Source organism: Ictalurus furcatus, chromosome 23 (genome assembly GCF_023375685.1).
Source record: "Ictalurus furcatus strain D&B chromosome 23, Billie_1.0, whole genome shotgun sequence".
Taxonomy (NCBI): Eukaryota; Metazoa; Chordata; class Actinopteri; order Siluriformes; family Ictaluridae; genus Ictalurus; species Ictalurus furcatus.
Window position 1 is genome coordinate 4085001 of NC_071277.1, and position 23649 is coordinate 4108649.

The window sequence follows — 23649 nt, forward strand, 5'->3', positions numbered from 1 at the left end:
ATCGCAAGTAAACTGATTATCAAGCGTCCTAATCGTCAGTCATATCGCATAACTGGCAGCGTAATTACTCATCTTGGCGCTCGCGGGAATGGAGACAGACGACGGACAGGATGTTCCGAAGATTGACCGACCGGGATGATGCCATGCTTGAAGATTTGGCATACGCAAGTGCAATACCAAACACGGGGCGATAGATTTCATACACGTAGCCATAAAAACAAATAATCAATATCGTTTTTATTTCTTAGGCAAAGCAAATAAACCATTGGCACGCAACAACAAGCAACGGGTGCCATGAGAAGCCTACTGGGCTTTTTAACGGTAGTTGTATACCATATATCGTGATTTAGGGACGTTTCATTATGCAAATAAGCAGAGCAGGTTTTTTTTTTTAATCAATATCCATTGTGTACAGCTGTGCGAACATGTGCGACAAATTTCCTTATGCGTACTGGCGGTACTTACAAACAAATTTAGAACTTTTTCATTACATGCTTTGATAAATGAGATCCCTGGTATAGTCACAGAATATCCGTTCTCTTTTTCCCAGTGATGATTTATTCTATCTTGGCTAACGGGACTAGCACCAGTAAGTCGGTAGTGTATGCTATTATCTTGGCAACAGGGTGATGCTAGCTGCCTTCAAAGCCCATCTTAATCTGTTCACTTACGGTACAGCGCTGCCGTATGAGACAGCAAGGCACCAACGCAGGTGTCTTCTGTTTGGGACACATCCGTAGCTGATCAGCCAAGTCATGTTCGGTGTCTTCGGTTTGCTTCTTTAAAGTTAGCGACGAGACCAGCGTAGCTAAGAGTGTCAGTTTTCAGAAAAAACACACGCACAAAGAAGAAACAAACTGCACCATTTTAATGTAGGGAACGCCTCCATTAGAAAACTGACCGATGATTCGTTTCAGCTGCTGAATCACAGATCTGAGGCTTGAACAAATGAATGATGATGACTCCGGCTTACATTAAAAGGCCTTAAGTCTCCTTTCAAGTTTGCCCAACAGCAAATGTGTGATTCATCAGCAGGCAAACATCTGACATGTGGGGTGTTTAGAGTGGGTTGTCCTGCATGAGGGTACACCACCACCACCACCACCACCACCACCAACACACTGGCTAGCGAACCCAGGTTCCACCAGGAGAAAACATTTCATTTACAGTGACCAACTGCTCAATTAAATCATCATGCCTTCTTAAAGGCATGGTTTAGAAAAATATCATCTATTCAGTGTTCTTCCTTTTCCTCCAAATGGAATCAATCAGCCAAGACATATTTGGTGTTTGAGCACAACGTTCCAAAACAAAGTACGCCAAAAGGTTCCAAAAAAAAAAAAAAAAGCGTTATCATGCCATCTCTACTTGAAATAATAGGAAAAGGAAAATAAGGAATGATGAAAACTATGAAACGAGGAAACATCTGAACATGAAAACTAGGGAGTGTTGAAAACTAAAGAACACTAGACATTAAAGAATGCTGACAGCTAGGGAATTGGAAACAATGAAAAGTGTGCTATTTAGTAAAAGGATTTATCAGGGTAGAAAGTTACATGTTTAGCAGCCACAACAATGCTTACCATATTACCTTGACAACTGGCCTCTGGCTATGGGCGTGTCCCATCTACACACTACAACAAAACAGTACCCACAGGCTACTCTATATTTTATGTGTGTGTGTGTATATATATATATATGTATATATAATTCCTTACTACTTGAGTAATACACAATTCCTAACTATTCCCACTTCATCATACTCTTTTTATCCATACCACAACTGTTACACTTAGTGTTATTGCTGCATAGGAAATGATACGAAGACGAGGGTGATGACAGAAAGACAAGTGGATAAGAAAAAAACAAATAGAGAGGGGACGGAGAAAGAGAAAGAAGATGAGGAGCTTAAAGAGGAGCTTATCCTCCGTCATCTGTTCCTAATGACAGCTGACGAACTGGCCATGCAAATCTCATGTGAGCATCTCGAGCTGCTCCTCCCCATGTAACACACTCACTCGCGCGCACACACACACACACACACACACACACACACACAGAGATATGCTTACACCTACCCCTAACTCAGTAAACAAAATGAAATGTTTTGGCTCATAGTTTTCCAGATAAAAGCAGCAAATTTTTGTAAAGTCTTTTATTTTGTGAGGACCGAAAAGGACCAAATGTCCTCACAAACGGTTAAAACATGCCCCCACACACTTACAGCTCACACATGGAGTGCACAGCCAGCGCGTGAAAATTCCTCCGGCTTCTGACACTGTGCTCAGAACAAGAGGCCAGGGTTGCCAGATCCTCAGGACACAAGCATGTCCAGCCATCAGAACAAGCCCGAAAAACACAGTCTAATACCAAAAACCTCTTCTGACGTCTAACATTGTGCCACGATTTCTAAAAGCTGTATTCAAAATAAACAGTTTCCATAAACAGCCCTTTCACCAAGTCTAGTATTATTACAGATATTGCCATAAATAAAAGAACAGCCATGAGAATGAGTGCACTAATTCACTGAAATGACTAAAGTGTGTATTCCAAAGTGTTTGAATATAAAGATATACATAATCTATAACATTTATGCAAAAAACACAACCCTTTACTAACAGACAAAAAAAAAAATCAACCAGCAACAGCCATTCAAAAGTAACCCACTTCAGAGGGAAAACAGCTGACCTGGCAACACTGTGAGAGGCTCTTCAGTCATGTGACCCATGAGAGCAAAGGCAGAAAAAGGCAGAGCAGGTGGCACACGCGCGCACGCGCGCACGCACACACACACAAACACACACACACAAACACACACACACACACATATATATATATATGCGCACACGCACACACATATATATGCACACACACACACACACACACACACAGAGTCTGTCCTCAATGGCAAAAGTGCAACCAAACAAACAAGAGCCTGTAGGCCACAGATAGGAAAATGCTTCTTGTTGCTAACTGATAAAAGGCGAGCGATTAAAACCGCAAATACAATGTGAGCGTGAGCGCTGAGATGTAAACAAGAAAGAGTTCCTCTTTCACGGCACGAGCCCGGTTTAACAGGAAACAGCGTCACATCTCCGCAGAAACCGCGCCAGCTCTCACTTTCATTCATCTCTTATCTTAACACAGAATCATTTTACCCAACAGGCTTTCAAAAACACAACACCTTCTTACAACCCAGATTAGCTCAAATTAGCCTAGCAGGCATGGTGTGGGGAGAATGGCTACCTGACAGAACCATTAAGGAACTCATCTAATGTTTATCTACTGCACTGACAGCACTTACCTACACCTAGCTAGCTATTTAGGTATTCTTGTTTAGCTATAGAAAAGACAACACCTTGGTGTAACACTAAACAGCCAGTAATGTCTTAGCTAGCTATCTATGACAGGCCTTGATTTAGATTTTCTTCCCCCCTATTTATTCTGTACATGTCTTACGTATGTACTGAAATGATCTGACAAATATTTTTAAAGCTGAAAAAGAATTTTAAAACGAATTAGCGTTCTATTAAATAATCTAGCTGGCTTTAAACCAAGAGGGCTGACAATGGTGTAGCTAAACATATCCACACAGCTCACTAGTTCGACACTAACATGGACCTTTAAAGTCTTTCTGGGGGACAATTTTTGGGGGACCACGAAGACCGTCTCAGTCACCAGGGCCGTGACGCAAAAACATTAGCGATATAACCATTTCCGATATCCTGGTATACTGTGCGGTGTGTTTAAGCTTACCTCAGTTTCAGTCCACAGACACACTCAGGCCATTCCTGCAGCGGCGGGAATCTATAGGCATCGTCAGCTTCACTCTCTGTGTAAAAGAATAAAAAATACAGACATTATATGGGGAACTCAACATAGAAAAAAAAAGGTTATTAAGCATTTTTTACATTGATGACAATACAGTAACTCAAGTAGTTTTCCGCAAAAAAAACAAACAAAAAAAAACTGTGAATTGCATGACAAATTTTGAAGAAAAGAAAAAAAGCTGCAGTAAAATCAACCATTTTTAGCCACAACATTCACAACAAAACGCCCCAAAATCCCGTACGGGCAGTTTAGCTCGTTGTCATTTGAGTAACTAAACATAAATACCTAAATAGCTGACTAGCTTCTTAATTAACTACTGACACATTAGAAGATTACAGAAAACAATATTAAATAAAATCACGGTTACACAAAGAAGCATCACAGCACTAGCTAAACATTACCTAAGTAATTTTTCGAGGCAGTTTAGACATTATAAACAATAAAAAAATTCTTTGTATCGAGTTCTTATAGTGAACATGCACAATATTATCATCGTCTTCATTTTCCATTTGGGAGAAGGCTGTCTAAATAGGACGTCTCTGCTGAAAAAAACAACAGAAACCCTCATAATAATGGTTATAATGGGAATTGTATTGGTTTTAATGGAAACTGTAACAGTTCCTGTGGATCTCTACTGGTTATTTGTTGCCTTCTATTGGTGGCATGTTAGGTCTAGTGGATACAATTAAGGACCAATAATGGTAATGGTTTTAATGGTTAGCTGATAGTTTGTAATGGTATTTGTAGTGGAAACCTTTAGAATTTCTGTGATGGTTTCTATTGTTTTGGGGGGGAGGGGGGGGGTTGTTCATGAACCATAAACAATTATTGCACATGCAGCTGTGGAACAGTCCTTAAGACACGAACAGATTATAGGTGTTAGGCGATTAAGGTCACAGTTACAATAACACTACATCGGGACACTAAAGAGACCTTTCTACTGACTCTGAAAAACACCAGAAGAAAGCTGCCTAGGGTTCCTGCTCTCCTGCGTGAACATGCCATAGACCTGCTGCAGGGAGGCATGAGGACTGCAGATGTGTTCAGAGCAATAAACTGCGATGTCTGTAACACAAGACGTCTAAGACGGTGCTACAGGGAGACAGGAAGGACAGCTGATCGTCCTTGCAGTGGAAAACCACATGTAACCATGTTTCCCCCCCAGACGTGATGGAGAACTTGCAGATGCCTTGGTGGAAGAGTGGAGAAACCTCTCACAGCAAGAACTGACCAATCTGGGGCAGTCCATGAGGATGAGATGCACTGGAAAACTTAAAGCAGCTGGAGAACACCAGATACTGACTGTTACTTTTAATATTTACACCGCCTTTGTTCAGGGACTCATTATTCCATCTCTGTTCGTCCAATGTGTGTATGTATATATATTTTATATATATATATATATATATATATATATATATATAGTGCACTGTATTCAGCTAATCTTCACATACAGCATGATATATTCATGCCATATTGACTTGACTTCAGTGAAAGTTATATTCTGACTCAGGCAGCTCGATGATGTTGCCCTCCTGGGAACTGTGTGATATCAGTGTGTATCAGTGAGACAGCTGAGATTTCCCAGACCAGTCAGACAGAGTGCAGTTTAAGCTATTTAAAGACACCGAGTTGCTTCGGCACTGATCTGGAGACAGAAAACGCCCTGCTTCGCTGAAGGGCGAGAGAGGGAGAGAGGGAGAGAGGGAGAATCTGGACTTCATCCATCAGGAAGCACCTGAAGTCAGAGGGCTCGCGGCAATTACATAGATCAGCTACTGGTTTATGTCATTGGCTCGAGAGCGGAATTCTCTAGTGGAAGGGGGAAGGGACAGTGAAGTGTGTGTGTATGCCTTAAAACAGTCCTGTACCTGGTGAAGAAGTTCCTGAACTGAAAGCTGTAAATAATCAGAATATTCGGTTTCATGAGCTGAAGTGCTCAGAGTAGTTATACGTCATCAGATGATTATCGAGACAAACTCGTCAATGGAAAGGAGGAAGGAAGAGAGAAAAACGTGTGTGTGTTTTAGTAATCTGGAGAAAGCTGGTTGCCTAAAGTAATGTGTCTCATATTCATGTAACACGAGAATAATTAAGTCAGTACTCAATCCTGAATATTGAGCAGTTAAAGGGCATCAAACTCACACTAGATGAGTGCACTAATTTTTTTGCGGAAGCATAACCGGCTATGAGATCCCACCAACAATTGCACAAAGATACAGAATTCAGAACTGAGCGGATATGTGACCGGCTGAATTCGGCGTGGTTTACGACCCACAGCAGATTAACATTTACTGGGTAAAGATGCATCATTATCAATAATAATAATAATAATTGAAGGCCGTCAATAAAGAGTAAGCTGAAATGTAAAACCTTCTCCACTCAGCGCACACACTCATCCCAAAACAATTATGAAAGAGAACGAGTTCGTCAGTAAGTGGGGAGGGGGGAAAAAAAAAAAGATTCTGCAGAGGAACGAGGGGATAATAATCACGCTGATAATCATGCCGAAGCTGGTAACGGATTTAATCGTGTCCTGCATGTCTTCGGGGCCTGTTCGTCCGCCGGGGAGTCGGCTCCAGCTTATTAGATGGTAACATGAAGTACGCCTTTTTAATTACGTTCTGAAAGTAATTAGCGAAAAAAGGAGGTTTAAATCATATCTCTCTCTGCTTCCAAAATTAGTTGAAGGGAAAGAAGAAAAAAAAAGAAAAGAAAAGCAGCAGCAGTGAAGCAGTAGCAGGATCGTGGATGTGATGACTTCTATTACTCTCAGAGCACCGACCCAAGAGGAGACAAAGCTCTAAATCCTCCACTATCGACAAGAAAGCCTGTAGGCGTGTGCAGATAATCTGTAGGTTACTGCAACATTCAACTGATACAATAATATCATCATGGAGGAGGCCACCTAATTAGGCAGCACTTTTGAGCAGTGTGAGAAATTCTGTCCTATTTGGAAGCCAGGGCAAGAAACAATCCATTCCTGAGCTTTATGAGGATCTAAAACAGTCCGAGAGAATGCGGTGAATTAACATAAAAGAAACTACAAAACTTTTTTTTTATTATTATTACTATTATTGTTTATTTTTTTAGGGACTTAAATGAAATGAGCACAATTTCTGTTTTACCCCAAATTTAGTCTGGCAGCCGAAATATATTTAGTGCCTGAAGTGAATGTTGAGATTTGTACTGGAGCTTCAAGGCTAATGTAGCGAACAATATTATAAGCGACACTCGGCACTGAGAATCACCTCAGCGCATGGAATAATATGTAATAAAAATGGTGCTTTTTGTTAGCAATGGTGATACCTGTGGTTTGAAAAAAAAAAAGATAAAATACAGTCGCTTGAACTTTTCCCACTTTTTCTGTGGGATCATTTTTATAACCAAACCCAGATTCATCCCTTTCCAGAACTTTGTCCCAGATTTGTTTTGGTAGCTCCTTGGTCTTCATGCTGTTTGTTTAGTTATGTTCTTGGCCTTTCTTTTCACACCAATGGGGTGCATACTTTGAAAATCGCAATTTGTAGCTTTTTTTTTCCCCACTGTAAATAATTGATAATTGATATATTAATCAATATTGGTAGATGAACACCATTGATATTTCGCCTACTTTAATATTATGGGTGAATTTGTGCTTATTCATGACATATAATCCCAATTATGTCCATTTCAGTTCCAGGTTGGAAAAGCTCAAAGGGTCTGAAGATGTATGCAATGCTGTAAATGCTTACACAGTTAAAGGAATTAATAAAAATTTAAAAAAAAAAAAAAAATTAATGGAAGGAATGATTTTCCTTTATATGATTAAACAGCCATTTAATCAAACAAAATCAAGATAATATACACTGCAACTGAACTAATGGCTAAATAGTATTAGCTAATTCTGCTGACAGGAACTTCCACTTCCATTCAGTTAGCTAAACACAAATGACATTGAGTTGCTATTTTCATAGATTTGATTAGAAGGAAGCAAAGCATACACAAAACCTTTGTGTTACCCATCAGCCGGTAGGTGTGGTGTTTGCTCTCTTGTTTACAGATCCTGGAAGTCAGAAAGATGTGTGTTTTTCTTAACAGAAAAATGTACTGACAGCTGTTAAACTGTAATGCCCGAAACTATAAACATGACTCAAACCTGAGCAGCACCCCGTGGAGACACCCTAACGTTAGCACCTGTTGGCTTTGTTTTAAACCACATTATAAGCCAAATATGCTTCACAGGTTCAGGCACTTTCAAGAAATTTAGGCAAATAATGTGTAAATGAATGTGGGAACGATTGTGTACGGCGTCAGTAATCCTTCATTTTCTCTCTTCGGCAGTACAGTAGGAAAAGAGCTAACCTCAGGCTAAACACACAGCCCACGTCCTATCCTATAATTCTGTTCATTAACTACTTCCATATGAAAAATGCAGCGTTCAGACATGGAGGAACATATTTACAGGTGTGCGTTTGCCACCTGTCTCTTCGCTAACCTGTCTCTTTTGATGAGCATATTTATACATGTATATGTTTGTACATAACTCTTTAGAGATAGTTCTGTGAACTTTTCCAGCCTGATGAGAATCAACAACTCTCGCTCAGACGTTCTCAAAAATCTCCTTTGTTCGTGCTACGATACGCATCCACAAGCATGTGTTGTGAAGATCAGACTCTGATAGATCCCTGTTCTTTACATAAAACACGGCGCTCACACTCACACCGGATTGTCTCGTTGATTGAAAAATCCTGGTTCTAATTTCCCCTTCAAATTAACGGCTAATCCTACAGCTTCACCTACTTTTGCCCCTCACAGATATGTCATATGTAATACTGGATCATTATCCTCAATAAATAAACGATCGGGTATAATATTTTGGTGTCATTCGTTTTAACTGGGTTCTTGTTATCTACTTTTGAGACTCGTGTGAAAATCCGATGATTTTTTTTTTTAGGTCATATTTATGTAGAAACGTTGAAAGTTCGAAAGGGTTCGCAAGCATTCAAGTAGGGCTGGACGACATGACCTGAAATCAAAACCTCGATTACGATTAATGAACGATTATTTTTGCTTTATTTTTGCCCTCACAGTTTACTGATGAGGTTTGTACTGGAAATATGCTCAAATATTAAAGGTGGGATATTTTTTTTCCAATGAAAACGTGCATTTCTTATCTTTTTGATTTTAAAATAATTGAAGGAAACCATGTCGCTTCCATGCCGCTGACTGGACGGGGCGGAGTCACGTGACTACACACGCCGTACTACGTTTTTTAAGGGGAAAGTAGTAACAGGATTTAAAAAAAACAAAATAACCGACAACCTAAATTACGTCGGTTAGAGGTTCTGAATTTCGAGTTACTTTCCGATTAATCGTCCGGCCCTGCGTTCAAGCAGCACAGTATCTGCATTTGTCTAGCCCAGAAGTGAAATTAGTAGTGTGAAGCCATCTACAGTGTAAACGCACCCTTGTTTTAGTTAAATAAATACATTTTTAGAGAACTACTTCTAAACAAACTCGGTCATCTTCACATACAGGATAGAACTTTAAAAGTGCTGTGTACGTTCATGCGGTTCTCGTTCAAGGCACCACGGACAATATGTACAATCGAATAATACATTCCTTAAATATCTACATAACGTTTGTAGCAAAGTGGTAGGCTGTATGAGGATAGTGCTACTAAAAAATTCAAGGGTGAAAAACCTATCTGCAAAAACAATCATACGTACGTGTGCACATTTCTGCACACGCAGATGGGCGATAGGAGGAACATAGTATAATACGGTAAAACCCCCATATCCGCTGTTTCAGTTACCGTGGTTTCACTTAAACGCGGTTGACCACAGTCCAAAATAAAAATTAAAGAAAAAATTTAAATTGTGCGTAACTCATGAAACCTCGTGCGGTCCTGCCCGGGACCCTTAATCATCCCTTTGTCCAGCTTAGAAGAAGATGAAGAAGAAGAATAAGAAGGGTGGGTACAGTACAATAAATATCTTAAAAGAGAAATTGCGAGAAACCACATTCACATAACTTTTATTATTATAACTGTTCTATTTGATTATTAGTTATTGTTGTTAACGTCTTTATTGTGCCTAATTTATAAATGAAACGTTATCATAAGTATGTACAGTATATAGTGTTCGCTACTATCAGCAATTTCAGGCATCCTCTCGGGAGGTCGGAACCTATCCCCCGCGGACCCGAGGGTCCTACTGTACCTTACAGACATTCCTATGAGACACAATAAGCATCACTGTGTATAGGTTAGTTATGAAATTGCTAGCAGAACAGTAGTATAGCATTTACATATCTGTAAAATAACTGTGGTGATCCTTTTATTTCATGTCTACAAAAATGACAACACTGAAAAGAAGGAAAAGTGAAAATATCTGAACTACGGGGTGTCCCAAAAGTCTCCGTACACAGGTTCGCCAGCACCAGACCGGTTGTGCTTTCGTCAGTGGATGTTCGTGGGCGTCCGCTTCTCGGTCGGTCCGCAACACTTCCAGTCTTTTTGAATTTTCCAGTAAGTTTGGCAACAGTGTGGTGTGTGATGTGCTTGCCATGTTTCCTGTTAAAGTCCATCGCAATCTTGCGGCAGCTTCCTGATCCAGCCATCAGAATGATTTCAATACGTTCTTCTTTTGTCAAAGGCATTCTTAAAATTCTTTTATATTATATATAAACTGTCATATAAATTTTGGAAGACATTTTGCTATAAAGTGTTAATTTTGTATTAACACTTATGTATGGAGACTTTGGGGACATGCTGTATTTAGCATTTTATAATTTTAACATTTTTAAAGTTTGGTAACATTTTGAATCTTTAAAATGGGAAATATATATATATATATATATCTGAACTATTTAGCATTTTACAATTGTAACAATTAAAAAATGTTAGCAAACTTTAAAGTCCATGCAGCTACTTTCATAGTTTTAAGCTGTTATTTAAAAATTTTTATAGTTATAAAAAGGCACCCGTGATAGCTTAAAGGTTACTGTGAAAACATTTATCAGTCTCAATATTATTTCACATCGCCTCGCCTGAAGTCTGAGCATGACTATTTAAACATCATGTGTCAACTTGGACGAGCACCACATTTGTATATTACACAGAAAATCCTAAAACTGAAACCCACTGAATACTGAATCCATCCCCCCCCGACCCCCGCTCCACCTAGCCCCTACTCCCCACAAGCCCCGCCTTCTGGTTGTCAATCACAGTTGAATGTTGGGCGAATTGCAAACTGGGTCTGTCTGTTGTACCGCTGGTACTCAAACTAAAACCCATTAGTGTTCGAGCGGTCTCTACTTTTCTCCCTGCTAAATGTGTGGCCAAAAAACCCGCCAACTTTTTATAGGAAGAACCCGTGTGACTGACCGTATTTACTGTTTACAAACAAAGACATGATGCTGTGAATTTCAAATATTTGCTCTCCCATTAGACTATGGTGTACAGAAAAGTGAATCACACTGCAACCTGAAGAGCGTAAGAGATCTCAGCAGTGGGTGGAGTGTCTGACACGGACATTAACCAGCCGCAAAAAACACACAGCTGGAGGCAATACCGAAGCCGAAACAATTTGATATTTTACTATAGTGCATCCGTCTATAAGACCTCGGTGTACCTTTCTGAAAAACAGAATAGATGTATTTCTCAAATTACAAAATAATATCATAAAATAACAACTAAATCAGCCAAAGCATTTTAAGTAGGATAGCAGAAATTGGATATGAATTGAGTTTAACACATGCTTCTTTCGAGACACATCTTATCAAACTGATAGATAGACAGACAGACAGATAGATAGATTGATAGATAGATAGATAGATAGACAGACAAACTTTAACAGCTGAGAGTGTAGACTCACACTGTACTTCCTCTTGCCTCAGGATACAACTCTCACACACACCCTCTCTCTCACACACCAGGCATTAGTTTCAGTTTGGTGCAGAAGTAGCTTTTCTGTAAGTGACACTTGTTTTGTTTTCTTCTCTTCCTTATACCACTTATCCTCTTCTTTCTCACTTTGCTCAAGTCCAAATCGACAGTTTGGCTTCAAGACAGATCCATGAAGGACAAACACACCGAGTGAGCTTAGTCCTCTTCAGCGCATTGAAAAGTGTTTGTTTTTGATCTTTACACATCAGGGATGACACGAGGGCTAAAAGCGTTTCCTTACTCCATGTGTGTGAGCATTAGGTTTACACAATTATTATTACAATATTGGTTTAAAAGGTACGTTTTACTGTAGCTGCTCTCATTGGACAGTGGTTTGACTGTAAATGAACCTCATGCAGGATTTTGGCTTGAATAGAAACAAGCTAAGCTAGTTGGTTCTTGTGAGCTTGCTGACTAACTAGCATTAGCCAGCATATTAGAGACACACACACACAGCCTGTGAGATAGTGTTACGTTAGCAACAAGGAAACCTTCTGCGACAGCCAGCTAATTCACATGTATAAACATATTCCTCTCATAGTTTTATTCTTCCTTATAATGTCTACTGGATGGCACAGACTTTATCTTAGCTGCTACTCCAGTATGGAAAACTAGGACTGACGGTATATATATCAGCTATCGACGATACCGTCATACTTCGCCCTGAAGATCACAATATATTTCGTGTAACGGATAATTGGCCCACACAGACATTAGCGGATTAGGAGCGCTGCTTATTCTCCTGGAGCACACGTAATGAGACGAGACAGACAGAAGGAACGAGTTTAGTGTGGGGAAAGCTGGGTGTATTACACTCGTGCGAGAGTGCGTGTCATCACCCTGCTGGTGCACAACACGGCCGTGAAATTGCATTACAATTACATCACAACATCCAGCTGTTAAACACCGTCATTATCCAAAAGTAGCTCTTTGGCCACTGGTTTTCTAAAATAAACCATAATTCCACACTATATCTCCAGGCCATTTACTGAAATATGACATCAGGAACAAAAATAACGAGAAAATACTGGGCCCGAAAGACTAAGCCCACATTACTGACAGTTAGAAATAAAATAGACTTCTTACTCAGCAGTAAAAAATAAAATAAAGTCTTTCAAAGGTCACAAGGAGTTAGATTTGATTAGATAGTACTAAGCCTGACACACAACATTAGCACAATAGTTTACCTCACGTTTTTTTAGCTTTCGATCAAATAGTTCAATTTCAATTTGATTTTATTTGTAGAGCACTTTTTACGATGGACATTGTCTAAAAGCAGCTTCACAGAAATATATAAACACAGGATACAGATTGAAAGTGGGTGTATTTATCCGTATCGAGCAAGCCGGTAGTGATAGTCACTGCTAAAGAGGCAACCACAATGCTAGCTAAGCTAGCCAGACTAGTTCACAAGCTAACAATAATATCTTGCATTTCCATAGCTGGCTACCTTAGCTATTGTTACTAAACTACTATATTGGGTAATTAAAAACTATGTACAATTACATTTTATGCTAAGCACTATATGGAGCTGGCTAGCCATAAGGTCACATGGTCAACTTTGCTGATTAAGTCTAACTTAAGAGCCAGGACTTTTACAGCTGTTTGTGTCTGAGGTGTAAAATTGTGTGGAAGATATGATGAAGAGGGTGATGTTAATAGTGTTCTGAAAAAATTATGACCTAGCAAGTATGCGTTTCAGAATCTTCAGGACTGTGTGAAGCTCCTTACATGAAGTCCCTCATCCATGATAGATATAGCTGAAGATCTCAGCATTCTAAGTCAGCCAGGTAATGTTTATGCTGCGTTCGAGGTGAGGTAATTTATAAAAAAAATAAGTAAATAAATAACAACAACTTGTAATTCCCTGCTTACGACTGGTAAACGCCACCAAAACTTTTACCTCGTCAACTTGGGGCAGTCTTCTCAACTACCAGTTCCTTCCCTGTTTACAGAGTGACGTGAAATCAACATGGCTGCTCTCACTGTGAACAGTGCAAAGTACCCATTCCCTACTTTTAAACAGGATTATAGCAATATTAGCTTTAGTTCGGTTAATATACATTATTAATTACCACTTACAAGGCACCACAAATGCAGCATTAGTGTCTGCAGTAACCCCATCTCAACGTCATACCTGCTCATTTAATACTGTATTTTACTTAGATAGCAGCTAGCTATTTATATTTTCCAGCTAGCCTTACTAGAGCAATTAGCTTGTTATTTGTTTAGCTAGTTTACTCCAGCCACAGACCACACTGCAACACTAGTTAGCTTATTTAATAGCAAGCTCACAAGAACTAGCTAGCTTTAAACAAACAGTTTTACTGTTTTTCCCCACCCAAAATTTTACAATGATACCAAAGTTATTTTAATTCTTTTTAATCTAATGTGTGCACAATATCATGGTCATATCTGTATGCTTTAGATTTTTTTTTTTTTTTTTTTTTTCAGCATACTTTAGTATGCTAAGTTTTTGAGAACTTCTTCAACTCGACAGTTATCAGTGAATAGTGCAGGTCATGTTTTATTTGAGAGCATTTCTGCCAAAATAGCAAAAAAGAAAAACCAGAAGAAGAACCACCACAGCATAAACCATAGGGTCCGTATGCAATTTTAGTGCCCCTTTAAAAATCACAGGACCTAAGCAAGATTGATACTGAAACTAAAACGTCACTTATGAGCTATATTTAACCCAACAGTGTGTTGTGTTCATCTGCAAAATTTATACAATAGGCAAGTAAGGCAGAATTCAATCCAAGCATATAGCTCATGGTTAAGGTCCCTGCCCAAGAGTCTAACAGTGGCTATCTGGCAAAGATCTGAACCGACATCCTTCCATTCCCTAGCGCAGAACCTTAACCGCTAAGCTATCTCTGCTTACAAGATGTAGTGGAAGGGAAGTCTGAAGGCCATTCAAGCCTGGGCGTTTGAGTGCTTGTTTTATGGAGATCTATAAGTGTGTATAAGCACTTGGCTCTGGTTTGACCTCATATTAAGTTTGCAGCCTCGCGTTCGCCTTTTTTTATGGAGTGAAAGAGAAGTAATGCCGACCTAATGGAGGATCAACCTCCAGTTCAACCGGCGGTCCACCTCAGCTTCACCTGCCTCAGCACCATCGTCTACGACAGCTTGGAATTTCCTTGAATATCACACTCCTGGCCTGCTGCCAAACTTGCGCTAAGGTTCGACCACTGATACCAATAGACTGCACTTAAAAAAAGCATCATGACCCAGTAAAGCTGTAGGCACACAGCCCAGAGCAGATAGTCCTCACCAAAAGGACTGATCGATTGGGGTGAACCGTGCAAACTTTAGGTTTAAGAATAAAAGTAGCAATGCAAACAGCTGGAATGTAAATATGCGGCGTCCTTCGGTTGCCTTCCAAATGGGTGCGACTTGAACTCATGAGCAAAATGGAACAGAATATTCGGAAGCGTCCATTTTAATACTGTATATCGGGAAAACATTGTGTAACTGGTTATTGGCACATGTCTATCTGAGGTGTCTCTGGGGTGGAGAGAAGAATGCTTGGCAGGACTAATGGCAGAAAAAAAAAAAGATGTTCAAGGGTTACTGGCTTCCTAAAACGGTTCTACATGGAACCGTCTCTGACAGAAAAACAAAGTTTTACACAGAACCTTTAGGACTACCCTGAAAAGAAAAATAAATAAATAAATAAATAATTAAAAAAAAAACCCCTGTCAATCACAGCAACATTAGACAATGAAGAAACGTGGTCGGAAAAATGAACGTTCAAAATCTCGAACGATCGGAGATCTTTGAAACGCTTGGTGAAATCGTCAGCAGAACTCACGGGTATGTTTAATAGTGAAAGTAAGAGCGTTTCCACATGCACAATGCGATGAGAACTTACAGGATTGGGACTAAACAGCTGTGTGGCCTAATCAGTGTGAGGCTAATCAGATCAAAATGACTTCAATTTGCTAGCGAGCATAAAGAGCAATGCAAAAATGTCAGCAGTAAGTGTTGCCATGTTGCTGAAACAATGCCACGATGAATGTGTGGTGTAATCAAAGCTAAAAATGGTGCAATGGAATATTAGCACATGCGACTTTTTTCTTTTTTCTTTTGGCCAGACAGTGTATATCGTCAATATCGCGAGATGACAAATTCTTATCATGGAGAGGAAACATACCGGTATATCATGGACCATACAATACGGCACAGTCCTACTTGTAAGTGGTAATTTGGCAGTTGTAATAGTGTCATTTCCCACCCAAGTGAAAAAAACCCCCCAAAACAAATATGAACGCCTTCACAAAAGCGTGACTTTTATTTGCGCTGTCAGAGCATGTAAAGCTCCTTTAACTGCACTTTTAAAGTTACAGACATGAATGGGTATTGGTGCAGTTCTACTATAGTGAACTTCAAACATTTAGCAACATTTTGGACTGAAATTGCAGTACAGCGATAACAGCAGACAACAGTTAGAAGTGTTAGAAACAAACTCGCCTGTCTAACGTTAGTGATAACTCGAATATTGATGATATCCTTTCCAAAAGCGTGATTAGTATGGTCAGTGTTATAGATTTAACCAAGCACTATGTCTGTATGTTAACTGATCTAAGCCAATACTGCTATAAACCCAGTTTAAGAAAAAAAAAAAAAAAAAAAGCGGCCAGGTTGATTTGATGTCACCCTGCAACTGAGAAAGGAACTGGCATGGAGGACTATCCAAAGTTGAGGGGGTGGTTTCTGTGGCTTTTACTGGTTGTAGGCTGGGAAATACAACTTGCAACTTTGCATAAGCCACAAAAGGTGATTTTATCACAGGTGTTCAATAAAGAATTACATTCATTTTTAATAATATTTAACGTAAACAATTCTTAATAAACTATGCAATGTAGTCTGTTTTGGCTGCTAATCAACTTAAGGGCCAAAGATTAGGGTAGTCTATGGACAGAACAATTAAGCGTGGTTTTATTGGTGTAAAACCTGCCGCACTGATACATAATTCGATGACTGTGATGCAGTCACAGGTGTGCGCATATCAATGACTTCAACCGATCGGAGTTTAGAACCGAAACTATCCGTCTTACGCGTCGAGAGCTTCGCCTCGAGTTTCCTTTTTCCCAGCGGCCTTACAGAGCTTCTGTTTCTGCTCCACTTTCGAAAAACAGGAAGCTAGAAAGCTAGAAAGTAGCACTCTTTTGGCAGAGGTGTGTTCCGATATTACGTCGAAAAAAAGGTACAGAGGTTAGCCGCAAGTGGTGAAACAACGTTCGTTATTTGAACAAGTCATTTATTGAGGTCACTGAATATCCGTTGCAGTCTTGGTTTTTAACCTCTAAATCGTTTGGTCATTGTTCAACAGTAAAACCCTTCAGGGCTTCAGAGATCCAACGGAGTCTACAAAACTATATTACAGCTGAATGTGAGCAGCAATGTAATGTAGCAGACCTGCTTTCCTCCATGCCCTTTGCTCCCAGTGTAATCTGAGCCATTAGCAAAAATCCCTGCACAGGCAGAGCATGCAAACAGCAACATGCACTCTTACACACACACACAGAATACTCACATCCATCCCAGCTAATGAAGGCAGACAAGAAGGTCGTCATTTCCCTGCTTTCTCCTAATTAGGCCTGTTCACCATAATTCAGTTACAACTCCATAAAGCACATTACGGCTGCAACTGGAGTCTATGGTGAAACTGTAACAATGAGGCTGCGCTGCACTTTATAATACTGTAATCATGTTTTGGCATATTTGCTAAATGTTTGGTAGCACTGTTGTCTTATTAGACATGTGCCTTTTAGTTACGATGGGTTATATCATTTATTGAAATATAATACTGTTATTGGGAGGAGGCTGCCTGAGCAGGCAGAATTTGTTCTCTCACAATCAGGCCAGCTGTCTTTCAAGGGCCTTCATTTTTGAGCAATCGGAAGGCGTTGTGAGGTAAATCTCACAAGAACATAGCACACGGAAATGTCCCGAATTCTTTTATAGCAATAGTAACATCCTTATATACATGTAAACTGTGATATCGTTATATACGTAGGATAAAAAACCTTACCTTTAACTCATGCATTTTGCATCGTATTGTTTTCCTTAACAAACCATACGTCAAATGTCGAAATAAATCCGACTCAAATTGCCCGAACCGTGACCACAGAAGCGACGCAACGCTGTTTTATGTATTCTTATGCGGCGAGGGCGAAGTTTAAATGGCTAAGTGAACGGAGGGGGTCAAAGGTCAGCGGCTTTGGGAGTGAAGTCATGACTTTAATGCACTGTGCTCACGTGAACTGACGGTTCCCTTCCCATGGGAACGGTCATGTGATCAGGAAAGCCCTGACAGGATTTGCCCTGTGTAGTTTTCCGCGTATGGAATGGGACACTGAACTTTACCAGCTTTAGACTGACGAAACTTGTTCTTTTTTTACACACAAACACACCCGTACACACAAACTGAAAACCAGTTACATCTCATATTATTCAGGAAATCATTATTGGAACCTATCGATACTCCTATTCACATTTACAGGCTGTCTAGGTAGGCTGAGACTTTCCCCTTGTAAAAAAAAAGATCTGCCCCACATCGAAAAGAAGGATAAGAATGATTTCAGACGCATAGAATTCTGTTCACCAGAGAAGTGTTATAGAGAAGTGTGAAAAACATCGCGTACGGCGCTCCAACACTGACTTTAAAGTACAACTGCAGCTTTATTTAAAAAAAAAAGAAAAAGAACGAAAAGAAAAAAAAGAGATAACATTGTGAAGTGCAAAGGTTAAAAGGTGATCATGTCATAAATCAGTTATCATGATCTCAACAAGTACTCACCAGCTGCTACATTGAGATAACTGAGTGAGGACTTCACAGATAGAGAGAGATAGAGAGAGAGAGAGAGAGAGAGAACCCCGACTCTACTGAAGACCCACAAAGGCCTCGCAGCTGACTGCAGTCAGCACATTCCTTTGTGCAACAACAACCAGCAACACAACCTGTTCTGTATCGACCTCATCAATGTGACTAAGCGTTTTAGCAACACGGAGGTCCCGAACACACACACACACACACACACACACACACACACACACACAAAAGCTGCTTCTTCTGTAGTTTTTTCCTTGCACTATACACACACACACCTAAAGCGCCATTACTTAACTTCTTTACATTTCAGCAATTCTATCACACTGTGTTTACTCACAATCACTTGCTAGTTTCTAAGCCCACATACAAAACACGACTCGGCTTTTCCAACAAAAGTGTAACAATGGGGAAAAAAATGCAACAAAGGACAACTCATTTTGGCAAAAGATTGGCAAAACATACTCTCCATTCAAATCACTCTTACAGTTTACCACTTACGTAAATTTACTTTTACATTTACTTGTTACTACCCATCTCTGCTGATAGAATCAGTCTGTACAGGAGTTCTTTTCTGATCGTTCAGGCCAAAAACGCTTGCTATTGCTGCGGCTTTTTTCAAAACGCCACACCATTTGCTGAGATGTTTTGTGTTGTTTTTTTTTGTGTGGAAAACTACTTGAAATAGTTTTGCACGGTCGTTCGCGGTAACGCTTGTTGTTAAACGAGACCTTTTAGCTGTAGTCACGCTCGACACGTGAATCGAAGAGGGCTTCGGCTGAACGCGCCGTGTGATGACGTCACGTGATGCGTCTCGGACAAAATCCGCGGTAGTTTTTAAAAATTCCGAGCTCCTCTCGATATCGCGGTGGTTCCTTGGTTTTGTGTTCATCGCGAAATCGTTAAATCCTGGAGGGACTGTATAATTAACGTGTTACCTAAAATACGCAACCAGTTATGTAAGATATACCGTCAGGACGTGCTGTTGTAAGAAAATAATCAACAACAGGTTGGTGCGGTGCGCTATTTAACCCACCAAAGTAGATTACATCCCTATTACAGCACATCCCAAATAGTTTTACACCTCTTGTGTTTGAATTAGAATGACATGTCCTACTTTGTATAATAAGTTAACAGTTGTGTTTAATGTCGAGGAATGTCTGCAGAACAAGTTCCTGCTATCACGTAACAGCCACATACAGTCAATCAATCGCCGGCCATTATTTTTTCTCTCTCTCTCTTTAAGTTTGTAACGCAACAAAATTCACGAAACGAAAAGGAACTCTATCCTGAAGTTACATCTTTACCACTGAATGTAACAAACTGCTGACACCGGAGACTCCTTCCACAAATGGTAATTAAACGTCCAATCAGAGAATACTTCACCATAGCAACAATTAAACACAAAATTATGTTTATGTACAACGTCTGCCACACGTATCCCTGTGTAAGAGGTACCTCTAGGAATAACAACAAAACATATTAAAAGAGTATCAATAGAAGACCTTCTGACCAATCGGATTCAAGCAATTTAACCGTGTTGTAGCATAAACCATAATACTGAACATATATATAATGAAGCACAAATCCAAAATAAATATCTTAATGCAAAACAAACCAAACTGTTTGTTGTCCTTCCAGTACAAATAGCACATTATGATAGATCTTTTTCTATACAATGATAAGACGTTCTCCGCAAGAGCTACTCTCATTTAAGCAACATCTGTAAAATTCGGACGAAACCTGTGAGGTGAGAATTTTTTTTTGTGCGGATAAACAGATGATAATTGTCCATCTAGTTCTCGTATGGCTATTACAATAGAATGCAAGCAACACACCTACTCCTAAAACGCTGAATCAAGGGAACGGCCTAAAGCTGCAGCCTAGCTGTCACGCACACATGCAGTCTAGATCTTGGAAACAGCACCAATTAGCACTATTGCTAAGTGAAACCAACGTAAAAAAAAATCAACAGGACAAAATGCTTCAGCGGCAGAGCAGACCTACAGCAAGACAGATCATGCCGTCAAGTCTACATTGTGCAGTAAATTTACAGTTATAAGGGAAGAATAGATATACAGCTCACAAAGTACAATATTAACTACTAAATATAGAACATTAATAATAATAATAATAATAATAATAATAATAATAATAAAGAGGCAATACTTCTTCAATTGAATTATCTCAAATCAAAACCTCAACTTTTTTAAAACCAGCACTAACTCCAGTGAAGCTTTTAGTGTACAGTGTGACTGTGTGTTATCACACCAATAAGGAATGCTGCTCAGGAATTATTACACCATTATTACACAGTGCTACATTTTATTTATTCATTTATTTACTGTATTTAGCACCTGAATTTTCCATCATAGGTGAATTTTGATTCATCACAAGGGCCACAAGGCTTCAGTTGAAAAACCTAGAGAGACTGGGCTTGAAGAGCGAGAAAAAAGGGCACCAGGGTCCAGGACTGAGGAAAAAAAAGGGGTACAAGGCGTGAGATAGTTTCAGGAGTTAGCCCAAGGGCCATAAGACCCCACAAGGGGTCAGAGGTAAGACCAAGGGAAATCGAGCATCGGTAGAGAGACCAAGGGGCATGAGGATTCAGGAGCAAGATCCAGATAAACCAAGCTTCAGAGGCAAGACCAAGGGGTACGAGGATTCAGGAGTGAAACGGAGGGCCACCAAGCTTCAGCAGAGAGACCAAGGGGCATTAGGATTCAGGAGCAAGACCAAGGGCCACAAGACTTCTGGGGGTGAGACCAAGGGAAATCGAGCAACAGTAGAGAGACCAAGGGGTACGAGGATTCAGGAGCAAGGAGGAAAGGAGACCTCAATGCTTCAAGAGTGAAACCAAGGACTATGAGGCTTCAGGAATAAGATCAATACTTGTGAGGCTTTACGAAGGAGGTAAAAGGTTCCAAGGCTGTGTAACTTTAGAAGCGTGCGCGTTTCTTTAAGTGATCAGGACTACAGTCGCATTAACTGCATTTCCACCGACAGTTCAGTTGCCTATGCGTGCTCCATGCAATACAGCTGCAAACAGCTGTCTCATCAATCCCTCACTGTAGAGGAAAAGCACAGCTCCATCCCCAAGTTCCTGCTCTTTAAAACACACCGCCATGGTGCGCGTGCAGCGTTTCCGTTCCGTCCGCGTCCCAAACTATTCGCGGCGTCTACAAACAGAGAGGCAGACCTGTGTGAGAACTCGTCCGTGCAACAGCGCTGCACGAGATGAGGAGCTACAATCCAGAGTTGAAGTTCCGGTATAACGCACAACCACCTCTGCGTATACCGAGCTGCAGCCCTGTAAATACAACAACAACAACTAATAATAAAAATAATAATAATAATAATAATAATACAACAATAACAACCCGACTCAAAGGGCTCAAGAGACTGCACGAGCGAGCGGAACTCCGGAACTGAGCCGAGGACACACACGCGCGCGCAAACGCACGCACACACACACACACACACACTCACACACACACACAGCGCCGCTGCTGCTTTAGCACGCTAACTGAGAACCACCACCACCACCACCACCAACACACTGAGCCGGGGCTCGAGGTCTTTCCGCGGAGAAAACGGCAAAGCAAAGCGGCTATGAAATGGCACGCGCTGTAACATTACCTAAGATGCGCGAGTTGCAGTAGTTAGTTTCCGCTTAAATCCTGCGCGTGAGCTCTGGCTCTGACCTTGGACTCGGGGGAAGAGCACGAGAGCTGAGCGGCGCCGCCATGTTCCTGCTGCTGTTGCTCCTCTCTCTCGCTCTCGCTCTCTGACTGCGTGTGTGTGTGTGTGTGTGTGTGTGTGTCCTCCCCCACACACTGTGTGTATCGTCCCCGTTTGAGCTGCAGCTCAGTCACTGTACACCCAGCAACAGCCGCCTAGTTCAGTCCACTAAGTAGTGAACATTTTGCATTCACTAGCTCGCAGTGAACATGAATAACAATGCGAAAGTGTCAGTGGAGTGTCTGTACCCTTTTCAAGTAAAGGTACAGTACGCTTATGGCAAGTCACGTATCATTTTCAAGCACACTTAACTAATCACACACGTACAGTTCGTGCAAGTAAAAAAATAAAAAAATAAAAAAATAAAAGAGCATTGGTGTGGGAGCCACACTAAGACATGGTATTAAATGTATATAGCACAAGACTAGGATTTATTATAATTTTATCACACCTAGAACTAGAATTATGGGATTGCCTTTAAAAAAATAATCATAGTAAAAAAGACATGATGCACATACAAAAGTTTATCATTATTTTTATTATTATTATTATTTAAATAAAGAAGAAGCCAGCAGTCATCAATCTAGGACTTGAATTCATTTCTACACAAAATGCTGCCTAAGTAGTAGACATCCTGTTCCTTAATGGAATTCGATATACTGTACAATCGATTATCAGCACACACCTGCAAAGATAGTTGGAACTGTGTTGTCCCAACTGAGTCAAGAATTGCATTTTTAATATCTAATATTCATTTATTCATCTTCAGTAAGCAAGCGCTTTATCATGATCAGGGTTGCGATGGATCTGAGATCTATTAGGAGAGCATTGGGCGTAAGGCAAGAGAATTCACGCCAGTCCGGTGCACACGTCCACACGCTCGCTTGCACGTTCTCCTGAATGTACTCCGGTGTCCTCCTCAAGTCCGAAAGCGTGCTCTGTAGGCTGATTGGCATCCTAAATTGTCTCTAGGGTGTGAACGTGTGTGAGACTGCAACAGGATGGAATCCCGTCTAGGGTGTCCCCCACACCTTGTGCCCTGAGTAACCTGGGATAGGTTCCAGGCTCTTCAGGTTCTAGGTCTCCGGGCTCTCCACGACGCTGTGTAGAATAAGAGGAACAGAAACTGGATGGGATGGTGTTTTTGGGAGGTGGAAGGAAAGCAGAGAACGCAGAGGAAACCTACACAGACACTCGGGAGAACATGCGCCACTCGGAACAGACAGTAACCTGAGCTCAGGATTGAACTCTGGACCCTGGAGCTGTGAGGTAGCAAGGCTACCTGCTGCACCGCCATACGATGTCACAC

General features: G+C 40.5%; 1 protein-coding gene across 3 annotated transcripts in view; it reads right to left on the reverse strand.

Annotated features, from left to right (window-relative positions):
- Positions 1 to 23241, reverse strand: part of ncoa2 (nuclear receptor coactivator 2) — a 71937-nt gene extending 48696 nt beyond the window's left edge. The window contains exons 1-2 of one of the 3 annotated variants that reach the window (XM_053611138.1): positions 22239 to 23241; positions 3757 to 3832 (exon numbers count right to left, since the gene is read on the reverse strand). The gene's annotated coding sequence lies outside the window, so the exon portion shown is untranslated. Of the gene's footprint in view, positions 1 to 3756; positions 5154 to 17801; positions 19253 to 22238 lie in introns of those variants that run through there. The other 2 variants (XM_053611140.1, XM_053611139.1) reach the window with 2 other exon arrangements.
- Between the last annotated feature and the right edge of the window lie 408 nt (positions 23242 to 23649).